Source organism: Phascolarctos cinereus, unplaced genomic scaffold (assembly GCF_003287225.1).
Source record: "Phascolarctos cinereus isolate Bilbo 61053 unplaced genomic scaffold, phaCin_HiC Scaffold_963;HRSCAF=1618, whole genome shotgun sequence".
Classification (NCBI taxonomy): domain Eukaryota; kingdom Metazoa; phylum Chordata; class Mammalia; order Diprotodontia; family Phascolarctidae; genus Phascolarctos; species Phascolarctos cinereus.
The window spans coordinates 4392-10600 of record NW_027556361.1 but is presented as its reverse complement, the minus strand read 5'-3'; the positions used below and the strand labels follow the sequence as shown (position 1 = coordinate 10600).

The 6209-nt window shown below is 31.8% G+C and overlaps 1 long non-coding RNA gene across 1 annotated transcript; it reads right to left on the bottom strand.

Annotated features, from left to right (window-relative positions):
- Window positions 1–503: 503 nt before the first annotated feature.
- Window positions 504–4377, bottom strand: LOC110204707 (uncharacterized). The gene is made up of 3 exons (XR_013483769.1): window positions 4250–4377; window positions 1528–1616; window positions 504–653 (listed from the first exon to the last, which is right to left on the bottom strand). It is a non-coding gene; the product is annotated as an uncharacterized LOC110204707 (long non-coding RNA).
- Window positions 4378–6209: the final 1832 nt, after the last annotated feature.

The following is a 6209-nucleotide window of genomic DNA, read 5'->3' as shown; positions in this document are numbered from 1 at the left end:
TATCCTATATTAATGTACATTATATATAAATACACAACAGAAATGAAGTTTTGTTACTTTTAAGCTCAAAGAATGTGGAATAATCTAATAAGGTCTAAGCAAAATGGTATTCTAATCCTTTTAAAAATTAACAGGCTAAATAATTTCATTAATAGATGCTGGGTAAATAAATACTACTAAGGGTATTAAAATATTAACATTTAAAAAATCTTTAATTAAATCTTTACACAACTTACATAGAAAATAAATCTGTTTTTTAAATTGAAGGTCAAAGTATACCCTACTCAATCTCAATGATCTAAACTACAGACTTAGTAGGTTCTGAAATGATGAAATCTTAATGTAAACTGTAATGTGACTTTACATTTTGTCAATAATAAACCCACTGCTTCACCTGCCAAGAAATTCACCTAACCCTAAGTAAATAGCTGATATCATATTACCAATATTTTTTGATCCTTACATAAATACAAAAGTTTACTTCTACATTAGACTCACTTTTTTCTTTTTTTACCATCACAGATGAAATGCTGGCCAGCTCATCCTTATGCCCTTCACCACCACCTCTGGATCTTGAATTCCATACTTTAATTACTTCTGCATCCTCATGTCCACCTGAGCTAGTTCTTTTTTTCCCTTTGAACTTTTTTTTCCTAGAAAAGATTATGAATTTAAAAAAAATTTGAATCTGTAATATAGGGCTAATTATAAAGTAAACCAAAAAAATTTCTCATGTAAAATTACAGAAATGTTCCTATATTTCCTTCCAGGTTTAAATGCTAGATTTTTCCATGATCCTATCAAAAAAAAAGTTTGGCTTATTTAACATTACATCATCCCAAATAAGCAGGGCAGCCTTTTTAGAAAAATTAAGTTTAAAATGAATATTTAAATTTAAAATAAATATTTTTCTGGTAAAATACTGATATTTTAATTCAGAAAATATATATTTCTGGAAAATGCACAAATTTTAGCTTTGTAAAGGACTTAAATGGGGCACTGCTCATTTTACAGAAAATTTAAACTTTAATACAATATTTTATAGATTCAAAAGAACATAGGTTGAAAAATGTTAAAAAGTTTAAAAATATTAAGTCATTATTACTACTCTTCTGTAAGTTCTCTGATTTCCTTCAATTGTTAATTTTTAAAATTCCAAGAAAAATAAGGAGACTAGAAAAACAAAAAAGGAAACAATCAAGATATCTTCAACTTCTAAGTGCAAATTCTATGATCTATATGCATATGAGTATCAGTATATATAAATGTATATATGTGTATGTATGCATATGTACATACATATATTATGTGTATAATACATGACAATTTGTGAACTATAATAGTGAGAATATACACATATGCGGATCTTCTTTCCTAACTAATAAATGTTAGAGCAAAATTTAATATGATAAGCTATTACATGAAAATGATAGCTATTTTTAATTTTATTACATTACTATTACTATTTATGGAAGTTTGAAATGAAAAAATACACAGCATATTTATACAAAGAAAGATTCTATTTACTTAGGATAATCATCTGAACTTAAACTCAGTGAGGTTTCATCAGAATCTGATGGTATGAATTCATTCATCCTGTCTTCCTCAAAATACCCCTGAAAAAAAAAAATAATTAAAAAAATTTGCTAATCATTACATTTATCAAAAATGTTAAAAGATTTTTTTTTTTTGCTTATTTCTCTTAGTGTAAAGTGCTTAAGGCCTTTGCATTAGTTTCAGTCTCTAACCCCCATCTACATAAGGGACAGTATAGATTATGGGCCGTGGAATCAGGAAGTATTCATTCTACACTATACCTTCAACACTTAGGATCATTGAATAAGAGCTAAAAAGATCCTTAGACATCATTTAGTCTAAACTCAGACTTTTGAAAAATCATACAAGTGGCAACTCCAAAATTTGAAAAGACATGGTTGCTGTGCTTTACCGCAATACCACGCTTCCATTCTCCAATGTGTAATCCTGTGCAATTAACTTAATGTCTGTGAACTTCAGTTTTCTTCTGTAAGATGGGAGCAATCATATCAGTGGCACTAATCTCGTAAGAGCTAGTCTAAGTTTAAAACGGTGGTCATACATGTGCAGTAATGTATGTGTGCTCTGCAAACCATAAGTTGTCATATAAATATTACTACTAGTACTTCATGCATAATTACACTGCATTAACTGTACTTCTTATACTTCCTAAAAATTAGAAGATATTATTTGCTATGTTCTGATAACCTGTGTAAAGAAGGGATTAGTACTATCTGACTTTTTTACCCAAGCCCCAGACAAGACTAATACCATAAAATGCAATCAAGTTTTAATGCATTAGCAAGTAGACTAGCTGAACAACCTGCTCCTGTATGGGGGATTTATTATATGAATATCGGAATTTTTAACTTACTTGGGCAACATTTGTTCTTCCCTACATGTGTCTCATTACCATTGCAACCAGATTTGAGCCTACTCTGTAACCATCACTATGCGTAAAATATGGCCCTGGAATTGTAGAGGGTTATTTGTTTTAATTACTATGCTATACCATCATAGCAAATGGCTTTCCTACAACTATGTTGGCTGACTGTTAATAATAAACACTATGTAGAGGCTCAACTCTAAAATGTAAGCACAAGCTGAGGAAACAGCCCAACAAATAAAAAGTATTACAGGTAAGGAGTAAGCTGATGAAAATAAACTTTGCATAACCCCTACTTTTCAAATGATTATTCACAAGAAATATTCTAAAATGTTTAGAGAAACTTGGGAGAACTAAACTGAGTGATATAAGAACAATTTATACAAAGAGGTAAATTAGACAACTTTGGAAGACTTAAAAATCCTGATCAATGCAATAGCCAGCTCTTAACTCCACAAATCTCATAATGAATTATACTGAAATGTACTAAAACTATACTGCCCTCTTTTTCAAATAGATGTTGGACTATGGTGCAGAAATAACATTTATGCATGTAGATTCGCAGTCAAATATTACACAGTTGAAGAAGTAACATGCTAGTAACTTGGGAATAAAGACTTTGAATATAAGGTTTTGAAAGGAAGAAGTGAGGATTTTTGTGGATGAAATCAGTACATTCTAGACATGTGTATGCAGTGCAAAAGTACAGGGGTTAAAGATGTAATGGTAAGAAAGAAGACTTTCTTGAAACTCAGTGTGTATAAGAATTATAATATATGAACATGGAAAATACATTAGACTTGTTTATAAGGAATTTAAACATCAAATAGTGTAGTATACATTTGATTCTAGGGAAAACAGAGAACTACTTGAGTTTCATGAATGGGGCAGTAATTTAGTTAGACATATTGTTAGGTAAAATACGATATTGGTGATGATGGCCTGAATTGAAATGTTAAATGTAAAAGGTATTTGGAATGCAGATATGCCAACATTTGACATCTACATAGTATGGAGGATAATTAAGAGCTAAAGTTGATGCCAGTGTTACCTGGAAACCAAAAGTAAAAATATTGATACTTTCAATAGTGGCAGTCCAAAAAAAGTAAGACTGGTTTCAGACATGATGAATTTGAAAAATTTCCAGGTTAATTAGTATCAAAAGTCCAGTAGGCAACTGGTGATACTGAAAACTCAGAAGTGAGACTAATATGGGAAACAGGTAATCAAGAGTCTTGGGCAACACTACAGAAGGGTCACAAAGATTGAAGTTTAAGAAAAGACCATTAAGTTTGACAATTAAGAGACTTAGTAATTTCATAGAAAGAAGTTTTGGCTGAATAGTGAAAGACCAGATTATACAGAGTTAAGAAAAGTTAGCAAGAAGGTAGGAAGGACCTATTGTAGGCAGCTCTCTCGAGAAATTTTGCTGCGAAAGGAAAGGATGTGACAATACCTGGCAGGAATAGATAGATCAGGCACATTTTTTGAGAATGGGGAAACACAGACATGTTTATATGGAATAGGAAAGCATCAGGAGACAGGGAGAGAATGAAGATCATTAAAAGAGTGAGGATGACGTTGTTTCTAATTCTTCTTTACAACATGACTAATGTGAAAATAGGTTCAATATAAATGTATAAGCCTCTATCAAACTGCACAGTGTCTTGGGGAGGAGAGGGAAGAGATTGGAAGAAAATTTGGAACTCAAAATGCTGAAAACTATAAATAAATAGTGAGGATGATACAGGGAGAAACACTGGAGAAAATGAGTTGGAATGAAATCAGACTACTAAATAGATACTTAAGTATGAATATCTAATTTACCTTGTTTTCTTTGCTAATATAGTCCAGCTGTAAGCACCATGGATGAGTCCAAATTCTGCTTAATATTTGAAAATCCTGGAAGAGTTTTGTTCCTGCTTTTCCTCTTCCTCCTTCTCTAGTACTTCCTGTTCCTGATAATAAAAGGCATGTAAGTTAAAGTTTAAAATGTTCAAATTTTTTCACTAGAGAAAGTCATGAATACCACGGTCTAGAGTTTCAACAAGAATCTAAATATATCATAAATGTTTAATAGATTTGGAGGGAGGTAAAACTATTGACATTAAAAAGATCTTATTACTTGTGACTCAATACTTATTAGAGAAATATATCAAATACAAGACAAGGGTTGCCTATACAGGAAAAGTTGATAAAAGTTTAGGAGTAGGAAAAACAGCAGATGCACAACTGTGTCTAGATCAAGGTTAGAACCTGGAAAATCTAATTGTGAGATGACTCTAGAATACTAGAACGTTTTTATTTGGAATCATTAATTCACTTTACAATTTTTTTCTTTATGATTACATAACTTATTTAATACCATTCTTTCTAAACACTTCCCACCCTTTTACCAGCAATGGCTTTCATTACTATTTTTCACAATTACTGATTTAGGTAAACTTCCTTTCCTCTGTTACTTTTTCTCATACTTTGATCTTTACGAATAAAACGTAAATCCACACTACTATATCTTGGCTAGCTATCATCATCATTATCATTGTCATCGCTAGTATTTATATAAAATCTACTATATTCAACACATTGTGCTGAGCACTTTACAAATATCTCATCTGATCCTCAAAACAACTCTAGGAAATAACTTATTATGCACATTTTGCAGATAAGGAAATTAAGGAAGTCAAGCTAAGTGACTTGCCCAGAGTCACAAAGAGAGTAACTATTTAATGCTGGATTTGAACTCAGGTCTTCCTGTCTGTAGGCCCAGCATTCCACCTAGCTCTGCTGAATTCTTATGCCCCAGTGTGATGCCCCAGTAATGGACATTTAGAACTAGTTAGCCTATAAACTGAATATTACCACAACACAGAACCCACCTATCCTCAGCTTTCCTATCACTTATGTGCAACCTTGGTGTCAATTCTCAATTCCTACTCATATATTCCACATGCACAATCACCTTCTAAATCATTTTCACTTCTCTCCAATCTCTTCTATTCTTTTAAACTACATAGATAAATCTCTTATCATCTTTCTATAGCCTTTCAATTGGTCTTACCATTTTACATCTCACCATTCCAATTCAATCTTCACCGAATAGATTATGTATTTGTCATTTGAGAGGTTTTCATAATATCAAATCTATTAATAATAAATTGTTATTTTCTTGTTACATTTAAGTTCCAAACTGTCTCCTTCCCTCCTTCCTACTCTGCACTAGAGAAGGACACCATTTGATAGATTTATAAACATATGTAAAACTATACTATACATACTATTATTTGTTACTTCTTACTCCTTCATAGGTCCTCTGTAGTTGATTTGAGTGTTTAACAGTTAACAGCCACGTTGTGCGATGACTAATATTGATAGACTTAGCCCTTCTCATCAGTGCAAGGATCTAAGACATCTCCAAAGGCCTCGTGATGGAAAGTGCTATCCACATCCAAAGAAAGAACTATGGAGTTTGATGCAGATTGAAGCATACTATTTGCTATTTTTTTCTTTCTGTTGTGTTTTGTTTCCTCTTTCTGGTGGTTCTTCCTATTGGTTCTAATTATTCCTTATAACATCACTAGTGTGAAAATATGTTTAATAGGAATATATATGTATAGCCTATATCAAACTGCACGCCATCTCGGGGAAGGAGGTGAAGAGGGAGGGGGAGAAAAATTTAAAACTCAAAAGCTTATGGAAGTGATTGTTAAAAATCAAAATAAATTTAAAAAGAGATATTTTCTTCATCTATTAATATAATCAAGCTGAGATATTCCTGATTCACAGT